Source organism: Phalacrocorax aristotelis, chromosome 14 (assembly GCF_949628215.1).
Source record: "Phalacrocorax aristotelis chromosome 14, bGulAri2.1, whole genome shotgun sequence".
Taxonomy (NCBI): Eukaryota; Metazoa; Chordata; class Aves; order Suliformes; family Phalacrocoracidae; genus Phalacrocorax; species Phalacrocorax aristotelis.
The window spans coordinates 7,566,253-7,582,343 of NC_134289.1; the positions used below are offsets into that span (position 1 = coordinate 7,566,253).

The 16,091-nt window shown below is 41.7% G+C and overlaps 1 protein-coding gene and 1 long non-coding RNA gene across 4 annotated transcripts in view; both read right to left on the minus strand.

The window, feature by feature from the left end:
- CABCOCO1 (ciliary associated calcium binding coiled-coil 1) overlaps nucleotides 1–16,091 on the minus strand; it is a 238,680-nt gene that overhangs the window by 53,675 nt on the left and 168,914 nt on the right. The window lies entirely within an intron of this gene.
- Nucleotides 7,637–16,091, minus strand: part of LOC142064525 (uncharacterized) — a 78,630-nt gene continuing 70,175 nt past the window's right edge. Inside the window, exons 2-3 of the long non-coding RNA XR_012663140.1 lie at nucleotides 10,545–10,704; nucleotides 7,637–8,049 (exon numbers count right to left, since the gene is read on the minus strand). This is a non-coding gene — a long non-coding RNA (uncharacterized LOC142064525). The remainder of the gene's footprint in view (nucleotides 8,050–10,544; nucleotides 10,705–16,091) is intronic.

Consider the following 16,091-nt stretch of genomic DNA (forward strand, 5'->3'; position numbering starts at 1 on the left):
GGTCCGGCGGGAGGAGCTGCCGCCGGTAGAACGGACGGGGCCGGGCGGGACCCCGGGCCCGCCGCCGGACGACGGCCGCGGAGGGGAGTACCTGCCCCGCCGCCGCCGCCATGCTGCCCGCGGCCCGGCGTCGCCGTCGCCCGGGGAACGGGGCGGGGCCGGGCGGTTGGCGGGCGCGGGGCTCCTCCCCGGGAGCCAGTCGCCTGCCCTCCGCCTGGCCGGGCGCCATCTTGGCTCCTTGGCGAGCGCCCTCGGTGCTCCTTCGGGTGCCCGTGGGGTGTCGCTCGCAAAGGAGCCTGCGTGGTGAGGGGTCCGTCTGCCTAATGGATCCTCTCGGTTCTTCGCGGTGTGTCCAGCCGCTCACTGTCACACTAGCTTTGGCGAACTGGGCAGTTCACGCAGCAAACACTATGGGTGGTGTTTGTAAGGAGGGCACAGGAGCATAATGACATGGCACACTTAAAAACAGTGCCATGGAGCCTGTGAGAAGACCAATCCCGGCGAGAAGGCGGCAGAGGAGGCCCAAGGCTCTCCTGCGCACCGATGCCTGTGCTACCACGGGGCCGATGCCCACGTCTGCCTTCCCCATCCAGTGACTGCCGCCTCAAGGCCTGCATGGAGAGACTTTATGAGCACTGGCACAGCAACATCATGCACCATGAAGCAATGTTTCCGTGCCCGCTTTAGTTTAGATCTTAACCATTTTCCTAATCCAAATAGTGCCAATAACTACTGTAAGCATTGTTTGAATAACAGTCGTGAGGATAGATCATGCAGTTATACGTGCACTTAGCCTAACGACATCCCAACGTTTTCAGCTTCTTGAAAACCACATTTGAACTAAATACCTAAACCTAAATACAGCCCAACAATGGCAACACCAATTACTATAGCTCAGATGTCAGAAGACATAAATCAGCACATCTGTTGGGACCAATGGAGGGGTACAGAGTAACTCCAGCTAAGAACGTGTCCTTAAATGTTCATATTTTATGTACAATTTAAGAAAAATTTACAAACTACAGTAAGTGGAAGAAGAGACTGAAGTGCATTTTCATTACAATATACATCAGTATGTCTTGTTTCTTCTCTTTGTCCTATTCTTTTTTCTTTTTTTTTTTTAAATTGGAAGACTAATAAACTAAGCTATGCTGAAACATTTTCTCTGTCAGATTTGTGTTGCATGCAGACTCACAGCAGCAGCAACAATTCAGAGTAATGGCACTTACCTGCAAGATCAGGTAAAATGCAAGCATTTGGTGAGTGAACAGTAATGAGAACAAAGAAAAAGCTAACTTATTTTGCAAAGTTTATTGATGTGCTGAGGGAGCCGGTATGACAAAACAATTTCTTTGCAGTGCCCCACATAAAGCAAAGACCTCCTGGGATTTCTGCAGCTGTTTCAAGGTCTGCTACTGTTTCTGAGCAGTTTGCAACTTTCTGAAGGTTGTCATCATCAGTTTCTTAAAATGTGCAAACCACTAAATACAGTACCTGTGTCTTAGCTGGGTCACAAAAGAGGAGAAACTGCCCATTACCCACTAGGATTCCAATTTATAGTTTGAGATTCAACATGTACGTAACTCCTCTTCCTGCTCAAACACCCTGACCCTCACTGACACATGTACCCCAGTTGCGCTTCCAAAAGGAGTCAGAAATCTGTTTGAATGAGGTTCAGAGAGCTGGATCCTGCAGTGTTTTGTAGAATTATTCATAGTATTTTAAAGAATTGCTTAGCTCTGTGTAGAGCCCACACTGTGAATTCCTACAATTTGTGCCATGCTCTATAGCTGACAGCAGTACAGCTGCAGTTACTTCCCCTTTTACTGTGTATATAAATCTAACCAAATAAGAACATTATTCAGAGCTGCAAGCACCGCACACAGTATGGTGTAAAAACTGGGGAATTAAATGTGATATTTGGATGCAATATAACACAGTATACATTCATTCTGATGTTATCTAGTCGATAACAGGTAGATTTTGGACTTTGCATTCCTCTGGTACTGAAGATGTCCACTGACTTCCACGAGCGTTTTCAATTTGAAAGGCATGGAGGCTCAAAGCCCTCAGAAGGAGTTAATTCAATTTCTCTTACTCAATATTAAAGGACTGTATTCTTCCTTACACAAAACCTGCACTGAGCAGGTTGAATGAAGCTGAGCACTGATTGAAGCTCAGCCCACATTTCCAGAAGTGAGTTCCTAAACTTCCTACTTTTCAATATAATTTTTTAGATAGTCATTGTCACAAAGGTTAGATTTAAAAAAAGATACCAAGAAAAAAGATTGAACAGTAGTGTTAAGCCACTCCTTCTAATTTTATGTGGATCCTCCATGTTTACAAAACCTACATTTGTATGCACATTTGATCACAGAACTGGTGAACTTTAAACTCTGGTCTAATCCTTTCCTACTACAGGTAACCACGGTAGCTTTTCTGTGATTGCTAATGGTCACAGACACGCCGGGTCAGAGGAGAACAGCTCCTGCTGCAGAGCTCCTTCCTCTCCACTGATGTAGCTGTGTCAGATGCAAAAGTTCCCTGGAAGTGTCAGTTCCAGCATGTGTAATTTAGACAGACCGTATTTGAAAATCGGGCCTTACACAGTGTTACACACAATAAGTGCTCTTCTACTTACCTGAGAAGCAACCAGAGGTCAGATTTCTGAGGTTGTGTTGCCAAGGCCAGTATCACCCAGCCCATGAGTAGCTCAGAGTGAACACTGTCCTCCTCTTCTTTCCATCTGTGATTAAAGCTTTTGAGCTCATGGTGCCTGGGCCACCTCTAGCCTGTTAAAGATAACCACATGGCCCACTTACACTCAGCCCTGGCAGGGTTCGTTCATTTCCATGAACGTGAAACGTGCGCTGCAATAAAACAGACCAAGTGGGTAAAGCCTCTGTAGTATGGAGGGCGATGGCTGAAATACAAACATGGGCAGGCTTGGCAGATTGACTATATCACACTCCCACAAACCTGCCAAGGCAAGTGCCATGTGCTCACCATGGTGAAAGCAACCACTGCCTGGCTGGAAGCATACCCTGTGCCCCACGCCACCGCCCGGAACGCTATCCTGGGCCTGGAAAAACAAGTCCTGTGGCGACACGGCACCCCAGAGAGAATTGAGTCAGACAAGGGGACTCATTTCTGAAACAACCTCCTAGACACCTGGGCCAAAGAGCACGGCATTGAGTGGGTGTATCACACCCCCTGTCACGCACCAGCCTCTGGGAAAATCCAACGGTACAATGGACTGTTAAAAACTACAATGAGAGCAGTGGGGGGTGGGACATTCAAGCACTGGGATACACATTTAGCAAAAGCCACCTGGTTAGTCAACACGAGGGGATCTGCCAGTCGGGCTGGCCCTTCCCTGTCAGAACCCTTATGTCCTGTGGAAGGGGATAGAGTCCCTGTACTGCACGTAAAGAATATGCTGGGGAAAACAGTCTGGGTTATTTCTGTCCCGGGCAAAGGCAAAGCCATTCATGGTATTGCCTTTGCTCGAGGACCTGGGTGCACTTGGTGGGTGATGCGGGAGGGTGGGGAAGTCCGATGGGTACCTCAAGGGGATTTGATTGTGCATGAGAATAGCCAATAAATTAAATTGCATGATATTAATTGCTATATAATTTTATATCTCATCACTTCTATAGTGGCTGTGTGCCATGTCAGTGGTATTACAGTGAGAATCACCCAGGTTAATGGAGAATGAACTTTCATGAAAACCAAGCAAAGTAAAGCAATAACGGAACAAGAACTGGCTTCAGCATGCAACAACCCAACACCGCACACCACCTCTCCTGTTATGACATCTGGAACGCAAAGCCATGGACTAAATGAACACAGTGAACATTTTATAGGGATGGCCCACAGACTAAGGGAGTGATCTGTGTGTGTATATTAAAAGGCAGGAAAAGTGGTGGTGATTAATTGGAATGTATCGGAACATGTGGGACCTGGACATGGCATAGATGGTATAGAATAAGGGGTCAATACTGTCCTGGTTTCAGCTGGGATGGAGTTTCTTCCCAGTAGCCGGTACAGTGCTGTGTTTTGGATTTAGCATGAGAATAATGTTGAGAACACACTGATGTTTTAGGTGTTGCCGAGCAGCGCTTACACTGGTCAAGGACTTTTCAGCTTCCCATGCTCTGCTGGCTGAGAAGGGCTGGGGGTGCGCAAGCAGCTGGGAGGGGGCACGGCCGGGACAGCTGACCCCAACTGACCCAAGGGATATTTCTTATCATACAACGTCATGCTCAGTATATAAACTAGCTGAAAGCTGGCTGGGGGGCTGCTGCTGGGGGACCAGCTGGGCATTGGTCGGCGGGTAATGAGCAATTGCATCATGCATTGCTTGCTTTGTATATTCCATTATTAGTAGTATTACTATTATTTTATTAAACCGCCTTTACCTCAACCCATGAATTTTCTCACCTCTGATTTTCTCCCCCATCCCCTTCACAGGGTGGAGTGAGTGAGTGGCTGCGTTGGTGCTCAGTCGCCGGCTGGGGTTAAACCGCAACACCCTCTTAGTAACAAATGGATAATTTGTGAAAGCAACAGTACATTAGTCCTACATGGCTCTTAATAACAAGTCACGCATTATTGTACATAGGTGCATTAACATAGTAATTAATCATCCTCTCCTGGCTCCTTTACAACATTCATCACAGATACTCGATCCAGGGAACAGTATTCCCTCTAGGGAGTGTTCTTCTGTTTTACATACCATGTATCTTCAGAGAAAAATTCAGGGCACGGTTGTGCACTGGAAAAATAAATACATAAATCCCAGGTTGTCAGAGAAACTTGTTTTTAAAACAAAAAGATAGTTCTGCCATTTCTCAGGCAATATCCAATTAAAGTAAGATCTGAGTACAAGAGGGTAACTGCTTCAGTGTATCAGGGCAGGATGGACAGAGTCCTGAGTTATTTGGGGAGAGATGCTGCTGCTTTGAGCTCACCACCATTCTTCAATACAATCTAGCTCAGAATCTCTCCCTGTCTATTTAATTAATAGGTAGGCAAAATTTCCATGTGATTTGATAGTGATTTTGAGAGACTCGTAATGTTAGTACTTGGCCAAGCAATAAGAAAGGACAAGTTAAATTTAGTAAATTGTATATTTTCAATTATTCAAAACAATACACATCCAGAGAAATGAAAGAAGTAAAACATGTACTCTAATAATGATTCCATTATCCTCTCCCCCTAAAGAGAAGTGGCTCAATGGAGGATAAAAGCAAATATTAGATTGATTTTATTCTTGATCTAAGCCAAAAGACTGCTATATCCAGTGCCAAGAAATTGAACTGAGTTTCATAGAAATCCTAGATATTCGGTAGAAAAGACTTAAAAGGACATGTAGTCCATCTCCAGGGGACCTGTACTTTTTCCTGCCAACAAGAACTTCAGTAAGAAATATGAATGTATTTAACCCAGTAGTTCGAGGCAGTCCCTTACTATGTATTACATCGTAGGAGTGCTGTAAACGTGCATATAACATTGCAGTATGCTATCAGTATGAACAAAGAAAGCTTAGGATTTTCTCCCCTCTAAGTATCTTTCAGTTCAGGAATCTAAACTATGAGACCTGATGCATAAGATAAAGCAATACGGATAACTTAGGGCGCAGCTGTTTCAGACTACCTACCCCCAAGGCTCACCCATTGCTAAAACACAACCCAAGTCTCTGTAGGTCTGAGGGACTCCTCACAGCCAGCATCCAGAGCGGAACAACCTACTAAGCATTCCCAAACTCAAGATGAGACAAAACGAACAGCGCTGACCATTGAGTGACTCTAAGCCCCTCGGGACAGAAACTGACTTTCTAAGTCTTACACAGCCATGAGTATACTGGTGCCAATGACCGAACAAATAATGTAACATAAGCTTAATTTAGGTCTTTGGGTTTATTGAGAGCATGTAGGAAAGCACCATTTCACTGACTGAGAGCTATATTCTTCAGGGGGACATGCTGTTCAGTACAGAACACACCAATTAATGTAGTAAGGAAAATTACCAGAAGGAATAACCCAAATTAAACAACCAGATATATGGAAAACAGAGATAAAAGTTGTTAAATACAATTTTACATGTATTTATTATATAAAAATATATTAAACATATATGTAGGTATTGTTTTTATATAAGACATATGTATGCTTTCTTCAGACTACCTTTTGAGCTCAGATTCCCATCTCCCCTATGTCTTTCCTAAAGATATAAACTACCATTAATCGTAACAAGTTTGCACGAACTAGAATATTAAACTCCATGCAAAAGCCAAGACATTTGTCTTTTGGGCAAACTGTCTTCAAATTTCATTTTGATTGTCAAAACTTGAGTTTTCAGTTTGAACTATTGTTTCATTCTGTTGGCAGACCGAAGAAGATAGGTAGGCACAACTGTGTCAAGTAAGAGCCTGAAACCATTATTACATCTTAATAACATAGCAAAGCCTGAGAAAGAATATAAGTTCACTGATTCCATTGTCCTTGCCCTTTTGCCCCCAAATGGGAACATCACTTCTTTCAGAGATTTCTTATTTTACTTCTTTCATGTCTTTGTTGGGAAGCTCTATTGATTTTTTGCCACCTTCTTCATACGATGTTAACCAGCTTTTAGAATAACATATAACAATTTAGAGCAGTAAGTTAGAAAATACATCCAGCTGAAATTACAGGGGGATTTTCAATAAAGAGACTATAATTACCCAAGACACAAGTTGGCTCGTGTACTGGAGCTTACAAAACCATCTTTTGAAAAAAAATGCCCTGTGACTTTTATGCCAGCCTGGATCTGCGTGCAACTTTAAGCTTGTCACCATTTCCAGTTTAAATTGACCATATTTTTTCTTTGTACATTTGTGAACAGTTTGCTTGTTGGACTACATAAACAGCTTCCAAGGTGTCTTAATATGTATTTACTTATTTAATATGGACTGGCAAGCCTGAATTACTGGGACATAACGTAATGTTTAAGTGATGCCTTCAAGCGGGACCACAACTATAGCAGCAATACCTGGAGGGTCAGCATGGCAAGTTGGTCTCCACTTTGCAGAGTGAGGTCTATTCAAGAGAGTGAAATTTGTCACTGTGCAGCTGAGCAAAATTTCCTAAGTGTCCCTGCCACCAGAACCAAGTAACAAATTGGGGTAGATGGCACATGTGTCTTCTCCTTGTGTACTTGGAATCAGAGAGTACAAATCCCAATGAGTGGATGAGCACCCTCAGGAAGAATGTGTCCATGCAGTCTCCTTAAATAGCTAAGCATAAAGGTTATTCTGTGATCACTAGGCAATATGGTTAAAATTACGATGAAGTTGTTTGTTATTGCCCTTCCCCTTTTCTTCCCTGACTTATTTGAGGTTATGGACTCATCTTGGCAGAGTACATTAAAATAAAAGGGTATATAACTCAGTAATCAGTCCTGGGAGCACTTTCCTTCCTGGATTCTGAATTTGAAATATCTGCTGTGCAAGCAGATGTTTATGGAGAGTTGCAAGGAGGAGTTAATGTCCATATTCACTCCAAAAAGATTATGTAGTTGCATGTAAAAAATGAATTTGCAGAGCTCTAGAGAGCTTAAGTATATTACTCCTAGTAAAAATAAAACTCATTGAGCAGAGGACCTGGGGCCAGCACATATATTTGTGCTAAGAATATCGCTAACTGCACACCAGCTCTGCCTGTGATGTCATATGGAACGCTCATGGGTTTCTTCTAGAAATGGGGTCAAATGCTTCTGTAAGATATTTATTAAAGTAATTTGTTGATTTAGTTGAGGCAGAATCTAAAATTAGCTTCTTGGAGAGTGAAAGTCTCATTAGGCTAATCCAGTCTACCCCATTCTTGAGTTCTTCAGTGTCTTGGAACTCAAAATTCAAACGAGGACAGAGATGGGGCACAGCTCAGGTCAACCAGTCTTTCCCTCAGCTTGAGGACCCAGACATACACTGCTGGTGCTTGTGACTGTTGAGTTCTGAAGAACAATGGCATAATTTGGTCCACAGGGAGCAGAGTTACCCACATGCTTATCCTAGGAAATTCAGAAACAGAATGAAAACCTCAGTGCACTGTTTGACAACATTACTTGAACATGAGCTTATACTTTTCTCATTTATTTGAAGAAAAATTTGAAGGAAGATGATAGAAGTTAATGGAGTTTCATTATTGTAAAGCAACGTAAATGAATCATCCTCCTTGTTTTAACATCTGTGAACCAGTCTTCCTCTTCCTTGCGAACAAAACGTATGAGATTCTGCTCAAGTTTTAATGTTGTTTGGCATCTGCGCATATACTGCCAGGGACATTCGGAACCATTTACATTAACAGCAAATATTACTTTTACTCTAAAGAAGGGAACGTATCCTTATTGATATTCAGCAAGTGGTGCATTGTTGCAACCAAGATATAATTTACTCACTTGTCTGACTGGATTATGTTACGCCATGCATTTTGTAGTCTCATCTGTGAAAAATCGAACTTTGGTTCTACTGTTGTCATTTCCCATAATTCTTTACAATCTGTGGCAAAAGGAGAAAAAAATAGCTCCAATAGGAACTGCTTCGGGGGATGGCATTTGAAAGGACATTATTTAGAGTTAATGAATTAGACTGAGAAGTTTGTCATATTCTTTACATGAGCTGTGAGTCAGACTTCGTGTACAAGTATTTCTTCCATTTGTATACTTTGTAAAGGCCACGACTTCCTTTTTTGCCTGGGAACCCTGCAGTAAAAGCATTTGTCTTCAGAAGCACATGGCTTTGTTTGGCTGCATGAGTTATTTCCAGTTCTCCTCAACCTTTCGGTTTCCTTAGAACTAGCAATGCCCCCGCCCGTCGTCATCCCTACTCGGGGCTCCCTTAACTCAGCGTTGCAGCCACCCAGGCAGGACAGCAGCGCATCAGTTTACAGCAAAATTTGGAGGAGTCCAGCCTACAGGAGGATGGTAGGGCTGAGCCATTCCTTATTCATAAAATTAGCAACTAGAACTTGAATGCAGTAAAAATGGAAAGCCCCAAAAAAGGAGGATCAGGGATGTTATTTCAACTGTGATTTCCTTCTCTGATGTAAATCTTGAAACTCTCTTTGATGAAAAGAAGATCAAGCTCCAAAACCAGATTTAGCTTCAAAAGATTATTATAGGCTTTCCTACACAAAACTGACTTCAAGTTTTATCTCCTGGGTCTACCAAGCACAATCTAATTCTTCGTCCACCTCTTGCTTTTACACTATTGCACGGATCACGCGTGACTTTTTGGTAACTACCTTTTCCTTGTTACCCAAGCCAACAAAGACATTACTCTTGATAAATGGCTATTTAAATTTTAACTGCCTCTGCCACGTTTTGAAGTACAAACTGTAACTGGATGTTTTATATACATATAAGAGAAATATTTTTTCTCAGCCACAGTGAAAAGTTATTTTGTTGAAAATATAGAGAAATTTAATGCAATCCAAATAAAGCATTTTTTAAGTTGAACTCAGCCATGTAGATTTTTTTATGCCAAATGAGAACTAAAGATCAGAGGCTGAAGCAGGGGGTTATAATAGAAACCATTTTTCCAGTCATACCTACACCTTCTGCTGTTATTCATGAAACCCATTATCGCTCATGTAATAATGGTAATCATAATTATTTCTGTATCAGTCCAAAAAAATTCTCTATATGATTTCATCTGATGTTAATAAAATGCAAATCATTACCCTAAGTTGATAATATTTGGTTGTGGAAAAAATGGACTCAATCTTCTCTCTCCCCACCCTATATAATAAAAAAAAAATCAGAAACCAATTTTTCGCCAAGCATTCATTGCCGTATGCATTGTTAACAGGTGTTGTGCATTTCGTTTCCCGTGCACACGGTGTTGGAATGTAAAACCGTAACGCCGCTCCTCGGAACAAGTGGCATAATTAGAGTTCTTTGTGAGTTTGATTTCCTGGGTATTTTCTTCCTTGAAAGTAACTACATTGTAAACAAGAGCCAATTTCTTAGATTTGACCCATGGGTTGTAGAGCTTGTACTTCAGGTTCAAAATGGTGATGTAGACAATGACGCATAACAGCTGAACAGTTATTTATAATAGCGCAGCACCTGCAGCAGATTGTCAGCTGAAAAAGCAAATCTAAATGCTTTCAAATTCTCTTGTGCATTATAATAGGAGTAGTAGTGGCCACTATAGATACAATAGTTAGGCGTGTCATGTAACTTTTGTTTCTGATTGCTTGCCATTTTCTCAATTTTATTCCTTTAAGAACAAAAATGTTCATATTTAGTGTCAGCCCATATGCCTTTTTAAAAGTTCAGGCGCATTTTAGCTTTTCGTTAATTCTGGGGGGTTGTCAATGAAATTAAATATTAAATAGAACATCAAACTCCTCATAATTTCAAGATTTCCCACTTTTCCTGAACTTTTGTACATGCATAATTAACACAACCTTTGGATTTTTTGTTCTTCTTGATTAATGCTGCTGAGCTCGCTGAAAAAAATTGTATCTGAAATTTTAAAACTATAAAGACATTTTTCTCACCTCAGTATGTTTCAGGATTGTCCTGTGAGCCTTTCAGCAGCGTCTCCCATTTAAAACTCTGAAATTGTGCATATGCAAAGTTTCTCTTTACATTTGGGTCCCTCCTGGATTCAGAAGAGCATTGATCATTTGTATGATGATGGGATAATTCTGCAGTGATCTGAAACACATGTTAGGAAGAAACGTAGCAGCTTGTTGTGGCGGATCCAGGACCATGCACAAGCCGTCGGTGTGCTGATGTAACCTTCACCCGCAGCACAAAGTCCGTTTAGGTGCACAGTCCACCAGATTTCCACCAGAAGGAACAACTGGTATGTGCATGTACAAGGACCGTTCCCAACACGCAAGCACTCTAAGCGCATTAGAGTTTTCAAGGCAAGACAGAGTTTTAACTTCTTTTCTCCATTAAATATCTATAAAAGTACCTGTTTACCTTCTGAGTGTTACAAGGCATAATATTGGTAACGTGCTTTGAGATCTCAGTTGCAAGGTGACAGGCAGCATAAGTGCAACGGTGCACATCTATCAGAACAAGCAAAGACACATTAGCTTCCAGTAGCTCTACAAACAAGCAGAAGTAGCGTCTGTCTCCAGATGAAAGGAAAAATAATTTTCAAGCAGCTAATTAGTTTAGAATAGAAACAACAGAAAAAGAAAAGAAAGAAATTACTGGCATTTGATAGGAATAGCTGTAATGGAGGCTAGAAGCAATCCGCTTTGCTCTGGGGTGATGGGATGATGTCATTGCCAATTAGCACGAGTACTTTGTTTTAGAACATCCATCTATTCGATGTATGACCTATTTTAGTGTACAGCTACAAAATCATCTGTGGAGTGCTTCCACTGGAGCCAAGGGAGTTACTCTGGGAATTAGCTTGGCCAGTGAAGTAGTTCATACGCGATAGAAACACTTACAGAAACTTAGCTGGAAAAGAGTAATAGAGAGAGATTCATTCTTGCTATAAATCTTCTTGGCTTTGTGTTAATGTTATTTATCCACCCGAGATAGGAAGGACATTATATAATGTATGGATATTGTGTAGTATGGAATAGTGGCTTTTTAATGTAAACAGTCCATTAGTAATGCAAAGCAACTTATTTTCATCTGCTAGTTCGTTACTGCAAATTTTTCTCCTGGGTTTTGACATGTCATAAATCTCGATGAAGTCAACGTTTGTTCCCTTTATCCTTTACTTCTGGTTGATTCACTTTACTTAAAATGCATATAAACACACCGTAAGACCACTGAGCTTTATGTGATTTCAGGAGAACGATTTTTCCACTCCTAGGAAGCAGCTGACAGCCCACATCTCAGCCCACCAGCCTAGCTGGGAGAGACTCAGATGCTCCCCCGAGCATCCCTCACTCCAGGGTACCTGTACCACCATAAGACATGAAGGTTTTAAACGGGCTGAAACACAGCCTGGGAAAGCCAAGAGTAGCTGCGGCTCTGGCACACAGCGGCCCAGAGCCGCTGTCTAGCAGGGTGCCAGGGAGCAAGGCGTAGCGGCTGCTCTTGCATCCCCCTCCCCGGCAGTAATCAGTGTCCCTCTAGAGTGGGATGTGCTTCTCAAGTGCGTTGACAGTAACACATGATAAAGCAGCTTTTGGCTCTTTGGAGGGTAGCTGACTCAGGCTCTGACTCACATCCCACCCGGCCTCCCGGCCTTCAGTTGCGTGAGCACTTCTTGGCATTGCTTTTGTGAGCGCAGCAGTAAGCGATCGCTAGCAGTGCATTCGGCCCCTTGCCAGCTGATGACACCAGCCAAATGTGACCGCTTTTACACACCCACGGAACTGACATCTCAAACAATTTGCCATGCGGTAACGCTATAGATAGAGGCTCACCTGGATTTATTTCATATGGTCACAATATTTATTTCACTCCCCATTTGCCAATAAAGAAAAGGTGGAATGAAAGAAGTGGTAGGCTACTACTCGCTCTGGAATGACTTCAGGTTTGGGGAGAATACTTGGGTTTACTATTAACCCTTTGCCTATAATGCCTGTAGAGTACAGAAAGATGTGCTTACCTGGGCTCCTGCCTTGGCCAGCTGCTTCTCATCAGTAAACCTGTCCCTCCCAAGTGCAGCAGCACCTACATCGTTGCACCCAACTCCCTCCCTAGAAGAGCGATTCTGTGCCAAGGGAGTAGCTTTGCATTCCAATGCCAGGATTATTTGCATGCTCTATATTATTCTGACTACCTTATAAGATAACAATGTTGAAAGAAATCAGTGAGCTTGTAGGGCACCCGTCCTACTCCACTTCCCCCTGAAGATCTGCAGGCACAGCCATAGCCACTGACAACTCTTCCACACTATTATGCTTTCTCTGTGGTTTAGTGTTTTATTTATCTCACTGTTACTGTAACCTGTATCACCAGACGTTCCAAGCAGGCACGTGAGAGCACAAGCCTGCTGCTGCAGCTGGCATCCAGCTCACTTGGGTGCATACAATCCCAACGTCCAGTGACGTCTGTGCCTGGTACCTCATTGTCATCCACTGATCTTACGGCACAGTTTCACCCAACATTCAAAGCTGAACCTGCTGGCACCTCAAGACAGTTAGACGGGAAACATTTGTATATTTTTGGAGTCAAGAAAGCTGGAACAAAATCAGTCCGATACACACAGAGGTTGGTTAAGGCAGAATGATCTTAAAAATTAAAATAAGGACCTTCATTTCCAGCTCTTAACTTTGCCTCTCACTCAATTTTGTGGTTTTGGTCAAGCCACAAAGAGAGTTTTAAAAAGTGATTCCAATGTAAAAATAGCCACCCAAGATTTTCAAATGCGTCAAGGCATTAATGTAACTTAGACCTCAAAGTGTTTTTAGAAATCACCAAAGGTGTGTTTCTGAACCTTTCACGCAAATTTAAATTTTCTTTCAAGATTTGTCTCCACTTCCTTCAAATTCTTGATTCATTATGTAACAATTGCACACGCTTTCTAGATCCTTTCTAAGTTCACAAGGATATACTAAAAATTATTCCATTAATATTTATAAACCACAAGCTCTAGAGCTTTTTTCCTACAATAAGAATCACCTTTTAGCATTGCATATATATATTTGTAGGAGGTATTTATTGGATTTAATGATCGCTACTCTGTGGGAAGACTGCAAAAATTAAGATTTAGCTGACATTCATTTATCCAGGAAACCCTGATTAGTGGAATCTTGCATAAGACATACAGAAAAGTAATGCAGTTTTGTATTGTCTTTAGGAATAGGCTATGGGGATCTGGATTTTTCCCTGTTTGGACAAGCACCTCCTGGGAATTTCAACTCAGGAATTAGAAATTTTTACTTCTTTCTTTCATTCTCTGTCATGCCCATAAGCCATCTCTACTCTTCAAAGACTACCAAATAGCTGGCGAGGCGATGGCCTTTATTTTTAAATAGTGCTTAGCTCTTTAAACAGTTCACTGACTGATAGTTACACGTTAATAAGGTAAAAGCATTAAGCACACTTTCTGCATGCTTTTCACCCGGGATGAATTCCCAAAGACTTCATACCACAGGTGAATACTGCAGTTTGCCAGATTCCAAAGCTGACTTACCCTTGTTGCAGTTAGCAAGGACGATAAACGCTGTGTATGTATTCCAGCAATGTTTGTGTGTTACGACATGTTTTAAATTTAATGTCAGTGTTCAGTCCGTGGTCCAGTTCTACTCACACCAGCTTCTGGACAGGCGCAGCAGAGCTGCCTTGGGTACCTCAATATCAGTGCCTTAAACAACGACTTCCCTCTCCTGCGGCAAGGATGCTGCCTTGCTCCTATTGCAAACTCATGGGCCTGGAGCAGGCACTTTTTTTATGCTTTTCTAGTTACCAGCACAGCTCTTTTTTGGCAGGAACAAGGAATACACCGCAGCAGAACAGCCAGCAGCCATGACCACTTGCCAAGCCTTCCATGAAGCTAACAAGAATGTAATTTTTGGCTTCAGGCTACAGAAAATGTTAAACCCGCCCCTTTGCATCTTCCCCCTCACTCTGGTAGGCAGGAAATGCCTTTCCTCTGCCACATCTATTAGGGAAGGTTTGATGAATGATGACCCTGTACTATCTTGTAGTTACATCAAAGTGGCAGAATCATATTGACTTGTTATCCCATACCGTTTGATGGTAGTCACTGCGCCACTGAATCCCCTATCTTATGCGACCATTTTGAGCTTGACAGGCTGCCTGGCAGCTAACTGACACCAGGTATTCTGAAAGCCTTATTCGCTTTATATAGATTAAAGCAATAAAAGACCACAGATTATATTTGACTATTGGAGATAAACAGTTTGTTAGCAGTAATCTGTCATATATCAAACTATGTGGCAACAGGCAGAGAAACTCTTAAAAGATGCTATAATTATAAGGCTGAGTAATTTCTTTGTATTTCTTTTAATAGTATATATTTTAAAGTACCCTCTGGGAGCAAAAAGATGTGTGTAGAGATAAAGCTGTAGGGAGTAATACATTCCTGCCAACACGTGTAGCTGAACCACCAATTTTGTTTTATTAATTTAGTTGCTGGATTTGCTCCTGATATCTACAGCTGTATTATCCCCTCATAGAGGTGGATGAGTGGGCGGAATGAGGTTAATTACAATTGATTTAGTAACCAAAGAGTAATTTTTTCCATTGTTTGTTCAGCACATTACTAAACATGTGGCTTAATTACAGTTGCCTTGTGTTCTTTTCAGTCTGGTATTGCTTATTTCACCGAGACACTGATTTATGCAAAATATTAATTGAAATAGAAGACAGAGTTACTATGGGAGCTGACATCCATGAAAACATTAGTTACCCATATTTTGCACTGAGCCTATTGGACTTCTCAGGGGAACTGGCGTTTAGAGTTTAATTTGGAACAACACAGGCTCCCTCCTTCCAGAGCCAGTGGTAGTGCATGTACTGCATCCTGGAGAACGGGTCAGAACTTTACTTCTTCCAGCAGATGCAAAGGGAAATCCTCAGAGTTCTTCAGTCAAAGTCTCAAAAATGTGCTGAGGTAGCTGTTCCATTTCACTGTGATTGCAATAATTGTATGCAAATGTCTCATTAAAAGTAATTCAACTTTATATAGCTATAAATAAGCAACTATGCTGTTGTAATGTGTTTCCAGGCCATTAAGTAGTATAATAAAGATTCATGGATTCTCTCAATAGTTTAGGTAATCAAAAAACCCACCAACCCCCTCTCCCCCCAAAATCAAGCAACTATACATCGAGACATCTTGTTTTGTTTTCAGAGTCATCTTTGTAATTAAACTGTTTGGAATAAATAATTCACTAAATATAAATAGAAAATAATGTTCAGTCACAGAACTCATAACTCAATATATCCAGGAGGAATGTTTTTATATCTCATTTCCTATTCAGGATTTTAATTTAATCCATTGAATTTCGCTGCCTCTTTTTCATAAACCAAATCTAATACACAATCAACTTTATAACCAGATAGTCAGAATGCAGAATTAAATGGTTTTGCAGAGACACACATAAAATCCTTCCAAATATTTTTAGGAGAGAATATGAGAATTTTGTAACCTT